Below are 12,268 nucleotides of genomic sequence, written 5' to 3' on the forward strand. Positions count from 1 at the left end.
CTGCTACTTACACTGATGATGTTGGCAACACGGGTTTCAAAAAAGCCTAATACACCTGTTATATTTATGACTGAGCAGGGGTTTTGATATTTTAGCATCTAGATAATGTTGCACACAATGATCTTTCTTTTTTTATTAGAAATAAACTATCCTGAGTGCTGTAAGCTTTAAACTCCTAAAGTGGAACTCCAGCCAAAAGTTAGTTTTTAATCGATTAGGGAAGGTTAAGAACCTCTAACATTTTTTTTTTTTTCTTGCTATGTCCCGACTGTGGATTTTCTCACTTTGTGGGGTGATGACCACTGTCACTGAGACAGAAAGTGAAAGGAAATCTTACATTTTACAGCTATCACCAGAACAAGAGTAGAGGGGATAGCTTCCAATGGAGACACCTGTTAAGGTACCAGCTGTCAATAGTGGGATTTCCACTCATTTGATGTGTGCTTCTACTTTTGCAGTCAAATTTGAGGAAACCCCACTGTATGTTTTTATTCCCATTCACACAGCATGCCTATTTTTTCAATATTTCTTACTTTTTTTAGATGTTCCTGAGTTGAATGTCTCGTGGCTGACTGCAACTAGTTCTGAACAGCCCCACAGTGTCTCTGTCCCCACACAGACTAGGGACACACTGAGATATTCCTCATTATACAATGGAGAAGCCCTTCTTCTAAACCTTTTTTCCCCTTTTGTTAAGAGTGTGTTTAAATCTAGTTTACAACTGATAATAAAGATTTGCCAGCACAGTACAGACAGTCATTGCATTTCACAAGAAAATGAATTCAGTTAGGGGTAAAATGTTTTTATTTTAATACATCTCGTATCCATATCGAGTATACTTTTAATACATTTGCATGGTCCATAGATACTGACCTTTGGCATATAGCTGGTGTCTAGTTTTTGTGGGAATTTTACTAACGCTTATTTCCTTGTCTTTTATGGGGGAACATTTTTTATGTGTATTACAATCTGTATGCATACACTGATCCATTCCTATACTATATATTTTTTGTTAGGTGTATATGACCCTAGGACAGGATTCCTGTGGTTTTGGCTATAGAGTGTTCGGTTTATACAGTATGTCCCCGTTTTAGAACTGATGTGCGTAGGACCTCCCCTCGTGCCACCGTATGGGTCTGGGTGCTTCATGTATTTTTAATTTTTTCCCTCTGGGATTTGAGTAGGTACCTTTAAGTACTCTATGATATTTTTACATGTATATATGATGTTTTTGAATAAAAATGTATGATATACTTATTGAATCTTGAACGTTGAAAAATGTAACATGTCATATAATGATGTGAAAATTGGTATATGTATCTTATAATAATTACACTGTATCTCCCAGTACCAATAGAATCTCCTGAGGAAGCTATAAGCGAAATGCGTAGCGATCCATGGGCTTATGGGACTTGAGATTCTTATTTTGCCCGGATGTTCAAAAGCTCATTGCAGAACCTGCATTCTCTTGTACTAGATCTTAGATTGAAACAGGCATATAACACGTTCCTTTGCTACATACCCACCTTGTTTGGGGAGATATTGTTTTGTATTTACCATACATTTTTTCATATGATATGATTTTTATATATTTTTAACATGGTGTCATAATAAACTTATATCTTTTATTTTTTGAGTACTTATGTTTCCTTATGGGATTACCAGTGGTTACCGTAAAGTCCTCTTTATTCTTCTAGTTCTTAGGGGTAAAATGTAATAATGGGTGTAAATAGCAAAGCAGCAATTTTTACCTTTTTTTTTTTTTTTTAAGTTATGCTTTGTGAATGAGACCATGTAACAATTATAAAGTATGCATTATTCCAATTTGGCTGCAAAAGCCTAAATACACTTAACCACTTGCCGACCGCCCCACACAGATTTACTGTGGCAGGACGACTCGGCTGCGCATAATCATGTAGATCTACGTGATTATGTGCATGTGGTCTCAGCAGGGTGCGCGCGCCACCGGAGCTGCGCTCCTGCTGTGGTTAGACACAGCAGGAGCCAGACCGCGGGGGGTAGACGTGATCGCCGCCGGCTCCTCCGCAATCTTCAGGGAAACTGACAGGAGAGCCGTCTGCCTATGTAAACAAGGCAGGCGGCTCTACTGTCAGACAAGCACAATGAGATTGTGTGTCTCAGCTAAGGTGAAACACCGATCTCTGTGTGCCTGTCACAAAGCCCCCCCCCCCCTCCACAGTTAGTAAGCACAATGTAGGAGCACATTTACACCCTTGATCACCCCCAATATTAACCCCTTCCCTGCCAGTGTAATTTATACAGTAACAGTGCATATTATTTAGCACTGATCACTGTATTGGTGTCACTGGTCCCCAAAGAGTGTCACAGTGTCAGATTTGTCCGCCACAATGTCACAGTCCCGCTAAAAATCGCTGATCGCCGCCATTACTAATAAAAACAACAAAAAAAATAAAAAGTTGAAAAATCGATCCCATAGTTTGTAAACGCTATAACTTTTGCATAAACCAATTAATATACGCTTTTGTGGATTTTTTTTTTTTTTACCAAAAATACACAGCAGAATACAAACTGGCCTAAACTGATAAAAAAAATAGATTTTTTAAATTTTTTTATTGGGAACGTTTTATGGTAGAAAGTAAAAAAACGTCGCGAGGTGATCAAATACCACCAAAAGAAAGCTTTATTTGTGGAAAAAAAGGACATCAATTGTACAAACCCGATTTAAAAAAAGGTGGGACACTGTACAAATTGTGAATAAAAACAGAATGCAATGATGTGGAAGTTTCAAATTTCAATATTTTATTCAGAATACAATATAGATGACATATCAAATGTTTAGTAGAAAAAAGTGTAGCGCAGTCCATGTAGATATATTCAATTGGTAATAAATATATTAATATATTAAAACCAAACAATCAATAAATAAGCATTATGATGAGAGTTCATATTGGTGATAAAATAAAATAAGATGATAAGATGATAAAAGACACAGTCCACTGGTGATCCGGTGAAAAAATAGCAGCAAGTGTGACTTCAGTGCTCATAAAATTCCCATCACCTGGCACTATCTGCCTCTCACCTCCACAATTCGACCTCAAAGGGTCAAACAGCATAAACAATCATCCAATGATATTCCAATGGAGAACAGGACCACAGCCTCCAGCATAAAGCCGCATAAGAATCGATTATGGCAAAGGATACAGCTTCCCAGATCGTGCCCAAACATAAGGAAAAAAGGAACAGATCTAGTGCTCTCTGTTGCGATTTAAACGATTTATTTGCTCAAAATAAAGGTATTGCACTTACATTGTATTGCACATATACGAGCATATATTGCAGAGCCTGCAGCGTGCTGGATGGTGCCTGATTTCCGGGTTGTAAGACAGCCTACGGACCGTGTGACCAATCCCCCGTACGCGTTACGTCACGTCATATGTCTGCAAATACATAAAACAGACATATTTGTATTAATGTGCACATGTTTTTATCTAATTTGTATATTATGTATTGCACTTTGCACTGTTTTCTATGGAGTGAGCAGAATGCTCCCATCTGGTGTCTGATAGCAGGTATAGCCGTTAGATCCGTTTTGATCATATCAGAAATAATCAGAAATGATTAATAATTGCCTTTTGGATCAAATATCTTAGACAATACAGCATAAATATTTGCTAAACATAAGGAGTTTTACTTGTCTTACAAAGATCATACTGACTGTGGGAGATATTACAATGTCCCCATGGAGATCGATATAGTAAACAACACGATCGGGGCCCGCCTATCTGCTTCCTGTCCAGAGAGATATTTGATCTCCGTGGCGACGGTGAAACGCCGGACATGACGCAATAGGTACCGCCCAAGGAGAGTATAAAAAAGCCAGACCATTGACCTATCAGCATCCCCGCTGAGGAAGTCTACGCCCACATGACGTAACGCGTACGGGGGATTGGTCACACGGTCCGTAGGCTGTCTTACAACCCGGAAATCAGGCACCATCCAGCACGCTGCAGGCTCTGCAATATATGCTCGTATATGTGCAATACAATGTAAGTGCAATACCTTTATTTTGAGCAAATAAATCGTTTAAATCGCAACAGAGAGCACTAGATCTGTTCCTTTTTTCCTTATGTTTGGGCACGATCTGGGAAGTTGTATCCTTTGCCATAATCGATTCTTATGCGGCTTTATGCTGGAGGCTGTGGTCCTGTTCCCCATTGGAATATCATTGGATGATTGTTTATGCTGTTTGACCCTTTGAGGTCGAATTGTGGAGGTGAGAGGCAGATAGTGCCAGGTGATGGGAATTTTATGAGCACTGAAGTCACACTTGCTGCTATTTTTTCACCGGATCACCAGTGGACTGTGTCTTTTATCATCTTATCATCTTATTTTATTTTATCACCAATATGAACTCTCATCATAATGCTTATTTATTGATTGTTTGGTTTTAATATATTAATATATTTATTACCAATTGAATATATCTACATGGACTGCGCTACACTTTTTTCTACTATATTACTGTGAAGGTGTTGGATTACCCTTTTTAGTGCTAGCTGCTGGTCCTTGATTATTTATTCAGCGCTGAATCTTTTTTAACATAATATCAAATGTTTAAACTGAGAAAATGTATCATTTTAAGTGAAAAATAAGTTGATTTTAAATTTCATGGCATCAACACGTCTCAAAAAAGTTGGGAGAAGGCCATGTTTACCACTGTGTGGCATCCCCTCTTCTTTTTATAACAGTCTGCAAACATCTGGAGACTGAGAAGACAAGTTGCTCAAGTTTAGGAATAGGAATGATATCCCAATCTTGTCTAATACAGGCTTCGTTGTCGCATCTTCCTCTTTATGATGCGCCAAATGTTTTCTATTGGTGAAAGATCTGGACTGCAGGCTGGCCATTTCAGTACCCGGATCCTTCTTCAACGCAGCCATGATGTTGTAATTGATGCAGTATGTGGTCTGGCATTGTCATGTTGGAAAATGCAAGGTCTTCCCTAAAAGAGACGACATCTGGATGGGAGCATATAGTTACATAGTTACATAGTTACATAGTAGGTGAGGTTGAATAAAGACAATAGTCCATCTAGTTCAACCTGTGTAGGTGTGTGTGGCTGTAATCATCTCTCATACCCCTGAATGTTCTGATCCTTGAGATGTAAGTCTAAGAGTCTTTTGAAAGCCACACTACCCGCAGAAACCACCTCTTGTGGCAGAGAATTCCACAATCTTGTTGCCCTAACAGTAAAGAACCCCCCGCGTTGCCTGAGGTTAAAACGCTTCTCCTCTAATCGCATTGTATGCCCTCGAGTCCTCATGCGAATGAACAGCTTTTTTTCTAAGCTGGGATCCCCATTAAGATATTTATAAATTGCTATCATGTCCCCCCTCAGACGTCTCTTCTCCAGGGAGAATAAATCGAGCGATTGTAGACGCTCTTCATAGTCAAGGTCCTCCAATCCCCTAATTAGTTTAGTTGCCCTTCTCTGGACTCTCTCCAGCTCCAACACATCCCTCCTGAGGACTGGCGACCAGAACTGAACGGAATACTCCAGATGCGGTCGGACCAGAGTTTTATAAAGTGGAAGGATTATAGTCTTATCTCTGGAATGCATCCCTTTCTTTATGCATGCTAATGTTCTGCTGGCTTTGGCAGCTGCCGCTTGACATTGCATGCTGTTTCCTAATCTATCATCAACCAAGACTCCCAGATCCTTCTCCATTTTTGATTCCCCCAAGGGCTCCCCTCCTAACGTGTATTGTGTTTTTATGTTTTTAGTCCCCAAGTGCAAAACCTTACACTTCTCCACGTTAAACCTCATTTGCCATGTCGTTGCCCACTCCGTTATTTTGTCCAGGTCATTCTGTAGGATATCTGCTTCATGTTGTGAAGTTATTGCCCTGCCCAATTTTGTGTCATCTGCAAAAACTGATATCGAACTACTGATCCCGACCTCAATGTTGTTTATGAATAAATTGAACAAGGTTGGTCCCAAGACTGAGCCTTGGGGGACCCCGCTTACCACCTCAGACCAGTCTGAGTATGCGCTGTTTATTACTACCCTTTGGACACGCCTTTTTAGCCAGTTCCGTATCCAAGAGCAAACCCTGCTATCGATACCTGCAGACCTTATTTTATAAATTAAGCGCTTGTGGGGAACTGTATCAAACGCCTTAGCGAAATCCAAGTACACCACATCCACTGGTCTCCCCCTATCTAGCTCACAGCTCACCTCCTCGTAGAATGTTAGGATATTGGTTTGACAAGAACGCCCATTTGTAAACCCGTGCTGATTACTGCTGATGATGATGTTGTTGTCTTTAGCAAACTCTACGATATAGTCCCTTATCATCCCCTCCAGAAGTTTACATACTACTGATGTCAAACTGACAGGCCTATAATTTCCCGGGATATGCCTCTGGCCCTTTTTGAATACTGGAATCACGTTAGCTTTCTTCCAATCCCCTGGTACATCTCCTGTCCTAATACTGTCAGCAAAGATCAGGAACAGTGGTCTCGATATAACTTTACTGAGTTCCTTGAGTACTCTCGGATGTACGCCATCCGGTCCTGGTGATTTGTTTGTGTTAAGTTTATCCAGCCTTTCCCTGATTTCCCCCTCTGTTAGCCATAGTGGCAAGTCCTGTGTATTACTACTAACCATACAGTCATGGTCAGTGTACCCCTCCTTTTCCTGTGTAAAGACTGACGAGAAAAAAGCATTCAGCACGGTTGCTTTTTCAGTGTCCTCTGTAACCATCCCCCCATCATTGTTAATTATGTGTGCAATATGCTCTGCCTTAGTTTTTTTGCTGTTGATATATTTAAAGAATTTCTTTGGGTTTTTTTTACTATCCTCTGCCATTTGTCTCTCAAAGTTGATTTTAGCCATCTTGATTTCTTGTTTACTTTTCTTATTTGCCTCCTTGTATTGCTGGAAAGCCGATACTGTGCCCTCTGATTTATACTTCTTGAAGGCCAATTTTTTCCCCCTAATAAGTTTTTTGACGCTACAATTTAGCCAGCCAGGTTTGGCTTTGTCTCTTCTAAATTTATTTCCCATAGGAATGCACTGCAACATGCCTTTGCCTAATATGTTCCTAAAGCATTCCCATTTTTCCTCTGTGGTCAGGGATCCCAGGGTTTGGTCCCAGTTTACCCTTTCCATCAATGAGTACAATTTTGGAAAGTTTGCCCTTCTGAAGTTTAGGGTTCTTATGTTCCCCACTTGCCTTGTTATATTGTTATTTACACTAAATGTGATCATCCTGTGATCGCTAGAGACCAGGTTGTCCTGGACTCCTACCTCCGAGATTATGTCTGGGTCATTAGTGAGCAATAGATCCAGGACTGCGTTTTCTCTGGTAGGGGAATCCACCAACTGTGACATGTAATTATCCTGTAAGGTTTCCGTGAATAGACGGGCCTTCTGTGAGTGTGCAGTCCCCTCTTCCCAGTCAATGTCGGGATAATTGAAGTCCCCCAATACCATGACTGATCCCAATTTTGCCACTTTACCCATTAGTGCTAAAAATTCCAGCTCTACCTCCTCCCCTTGGTTAGGTGGCCTATAGCAAACCCCCACAATTACTTTCCCCTTTTCTCCTTCCCTATGGAGTTCAACCCACACAGATTCTAAATCCATGCTCATCCCATCCGTAATGTCACTCCTTTCTATCACCTTTATATTGTTCTTGACATAGAGACATACCCCTCCCCCTCTTTTTCCTACCCTGTCCTTCCGGTACACCGAATACCCTTGGATATTGGCCAGCCAGTCATGTGAGGGGTCGAACCAAGTCTCCGTTATTCCCACAAGGTCTATGTCCTCCTCATGTACTAACATTTCCAACTCATCCATTTTATTAGCTAGGCTCCTGGCATTAGCATATACCCCTCTTAGTTTTACGGAAGTTAAGCGCAATTGGCGGTTATGTTTATTCCTGTTTGGTCTGAGATTTTCCCGCACAGACCTGCCAATTGACATTGTGGACCTACTGTCGCTGCTGACACTACAGCTGCCTTCTGTCCTCTGCTCCCTCCTGACTGACTCTACTTCTAAGCCCTCCCCCCCGTCTCCTAGTTTAAAAGCCCCTCCAACTTGGTGGCCATCTTTCTCCCCAAAAGAGCTGTACCGTCCCCATTAAGGTGCAGCCCATCCTTACTAAAGAGCTGGTAGCCGACTGAGAAGTCAGCCCAGTTCTCCAGGAACCCAAACCCCTCCTTCCTACACCAATTCCTCAGCCACTTGTTAAGTTCCCTAATCTCCTTCTGCCTCTCTTGTGTGGCTCGAGGTACAGGCAGTTGTTCTAGTACTTGGATATACCTTTCAGCATTGATGGTGCCTTTCCAAGATGTGTAAGCTGCCCATGCCACACGCACTCATGCAACCCCATACCATCAGAGATACAGGCTTCTGAACTGAGCGCTGATAACCACTTTGGTTGTCCTTGTCCTCTTTAGTCCGGATGACATGGCTTCCCAGTTTTCCAAAAAGAACTTCAAATTTTGATTCGTCTGACCACAGAACAGTTTTCCACTTTGCCACAGTCCATTTTAAATGAGCCTTGGCCCAGAGAAAATGCCTGTGCTTCTGGATCATGTTTAGATTTGGCTTCTTTTTTGGCCTATAGAGTTTTAGCCGGCAACGGCGAATGGCCTGGTGGATTGTGTTCACCGACAATGTTTTCTGGAAGTATTCCTGAGCCCATGTTATGATTTCCACGGGCATCCTGTATGGTTTTCCGGCTTTGACCCTTATGCACAGAGATTGTTCCAGATTCTCTGAATTTTTGGATGATATTATGCACTGTAGATAAAGAGAACTTCAAACTCTTTGCAATTTTTCTGGGAGAAACTTCTTTCTGATATTGCTCCACTATTTTTTGCCGCAGCATTGGGAGAATTGGTGATCCTCTGCCCATCTTGACTTCTGAGAGACACTGCCACCCTGAGAGACTCTTTTTATACCCAATCATGTTGCCAGTTGACCTAATAAGTTGCAAATTGGTCCTCCAGCTGTTTCTTATATGTACATTTAACTTTTCCAGCCTCTTATCGCTACCTGTCTCAACTTTTTTGTAAGGCCTCTTTCACACGGGCATTCCGTTTGTCCGTTTTTCATCCCATCCGTTTGCGGATGAAAAACGGACATAATGCATATCTATGTAAATACAGATGTCAGCGGAAGATCATCCGCTGACATCCGTTTTTCGTCAGTTCAGTTCCGTTTTTTTGAACGGAAGAGAACCCTATTTTTTCTTCCGTTCAAAAAACTGAACGGACGCAAAAACGTATGTCAGTGGTGTCATCTGCTGACATACGTATTTACATAGACATGCATTATGTCCGTTTTTCATCCGCAAACGGATGGGATGAAAAACGGACATACGGACCGGATGACACAAGTGTCATCCGTGTCCGTTCAAAAAAAGATAAAAAGGACCTGATCGGGCATAAAAAACGGAACGCCCGTGTGAAAGAGGCCTAATGTGTAGCTCTCATGAAATCAAAAATGAGCCAATATTTGGCATGACATTTCAAAATGTCTCACTTTCAACATTTGATATTGTATCTATATTATATTGTGAATGAAATATAAGTTTATGAGATTTGTAAATTAGTCCATTCCTTTTTTTACTCACAAATTGTAGAGTGTCCCAACTTTTTTTGGAATTGGGTTTGTATTTGTGTACAGCGTTGCACGGCCGCGCAACGTTAGTTAAAGTAACGCAGTGCCGAATCACAAAAAATGGCCTGGCCATTAAGGGGGTAAAATCTTCGGGGGCTGAAGTGGTTAATACCCACCTCTCAGAAATGTGAAAAATTTTCTTTGCAGTTGGGCTATACCTGCACTGCAAGGGATGGCTGCTTGTTTACTCTATGGATAAGGAGAAGTACTTAAGGTAGTAATAAACTGTAGCATTATGAAAGAAAAAAATCCTTGCAGGGCAATGGCAGTGCATACTAGCACATTATGAATACCTAACTTAGAACAAAGCCCTCCAGCAGGGCACTGTCACTGCTGACAGGGCTTCCATCTTCCTTCCGGGTTCACGGCTCTGGCTGTATAAGTGGCCGGGGCAGCAATAACATCATTCCCGCGTATGCGTGCACGAGTACTCGGCTGTGGAACTGAGCTCTGGGAGCCCGGCACATTGTTCCAGACCTTTAGAGCGCATGCGCCGTTGATTCCACTGACTGCATGCAGTGTGAATATCTCCTATACAATGCAGGTTTAGGAGATGTTCACCGTATCTTCAGGAAAGCCTTATTATAGGCTAACCTGTAGGTACAACTTAAAATTACTTTACTACCACTTTAACCTACCTGATCCTCTGCTCCTCCAGCAGATGACACTACCCTGGAGGACTGTCCCTTTGCATCATCACTCCCAGTGCAAGGCTGTGGACCATGCATTAGTCTTGATTACATTAGTACCTCTGGAGTATAGGGAAGAAGATGCTGTGGTGACTAGCTTAGCAACTTGGAGGAGCAGAGGATCAGGTAAGTAAATTTACTTGACAAAGTCCCCTAGACATAAATGAGCAATCAACCCCTGCACTGCAGTGCAGACACAGTCTGGTTTCATCTAGACGTGTGGTTGGGGAGCAGCTAAAATGCGCATTTGAGGAATGTTTTTGCCGCCCGCCAACCGATCCCCCCCCTCTTAAGCTGCAATGGGCAGCGGATAAGGGTGCTTACAAGCCGTGGATGTGATGCCTTGCTTCCGCAGCAAAGTTTATGAGTTGTGATTGGCGAGTGGCAAGACCGCTGAACACGGCACACTCAAGCAAATGGGAAAGTGTTGCAAATGCCCCACAACCACGTGCAATGCACACAGTTGTGGCGCATTTGTTGCCAAAATTAGGGACAAAACAAACAGTGAGGAGGGGTCACATTGCTTCATCACTGCCTGTCAGTAGCCTTTGAAACACAATCCAAAAGTGGATCATGCTTCAAAGGAAAAGGGAGGAAAGGGTGATTTGGATGCATGTCTCAATCTACCCTAAGCTGGGCTTTAAAGGGAAGTAAGGGATATATAAAAAAAACACCTTTTACTTACCTAGGTGGATGCAGCATCAATCTGAACTGAGCTGATCACTTAGTTCTCCCCTCCACCCTGAGCAGAGAGCCATGACCGTCAGTTACCCCCTCTCTGCTCTCCCCTCCAGCGCTCACTGGAGTGCTGGGTCTGTGGAGGGGGCAGGAGCAGCTAGCTCTGTCTCCCAGTGGTGCAGCTGAGAGGCTGAGCCAGCTGCCGGTCCAGACATCTGGATGGATCCTGACTGTAAAGCTGGGGTCTTTTCATAGCCTGGACCAGCTGAGTGGCTAAAGCCCGCTGTCGGCTGAAAGCCTGTCACAGAAGTGCAGAATGAACTGCACTCCTGTGATCCATAGGAGAAGTACAGCCAAAAAAGCTTTACCCATACTTCTCCTTTAAGGTAGATCCCCTCTAATTTCCTGTTGTCTCCAAGACAACAAGTGAGGAGAGAGAAATTCTTTTATTACAGGAAAAATACATTCCCCTGCCAAGGCTCCATTCACACTTGTATGACTCCAAAGTTACACCGACTTTGGAATGAAACTTTGATGCAACTTTGACGCAGCTTTGGATGGGTGCAACTCGGATCCGACTTTGGCTTTGACCAGTGATAATGTACAACTGTTACATTGTATAACATTCAGGTATGACTTTCATGCAATGCTTGAGGGTTAAAAATTTAAAGCAGTTGTAAACTGCTGGTGGTAAAAAAAATAAAAAAATAAAAAAATCCTGCAAGGCAATGTCATAATGTGCAAGTATGTCCATACTAGCACATTATGAGAAACGTACCTACGAACGAAGCCCTCCAGCGTCGCAATGTCAGTGCTGAGATGGCTGACATCTTTACTTGGTCTTCCTTCCAGGTTCGCAGCCTCCGGCTACATGAGTGGCCGGGGCGCAATGACGTCACTCCCATGTGTGAGCAGTAGTTTCCGGAACGGGCCCTGAAGGTCCAGTGTTCTGCCGAAAACTCCAACTCACCAAAATCTCCAACCACGTAATTTCCTGGGACTCTCCAGCAGCAAAAAATGGAGATTTCAACCACTTGGTGTTTTCCCAGAACAGGCGGCAGCCTTTAAACTATAGTACACGCTATTAGTGGACATTGTAAGCCCGCCCGCTACTAGCCAACAACATGGCTGCCTCCAAGGCGGTGGCAAACAATATCCACTTTTTATAACATGTACTGCAGTGAATATGCTGCTGCCTGTTCTGTGAGAACACCAACTGGTC

Source organism: Pelophylax lessonae, assembly GCF_965119305.1.
Source record: "Pelophylax lessonae genome assembly, chromosome: 9".
In the NCBI taxonomy this organism is placed as follows: Eukaryota; Metazoa; Chordata; class Amphibia; order Anura; family Ranidae; genus Pelophylax; species Pelophylax lessonae.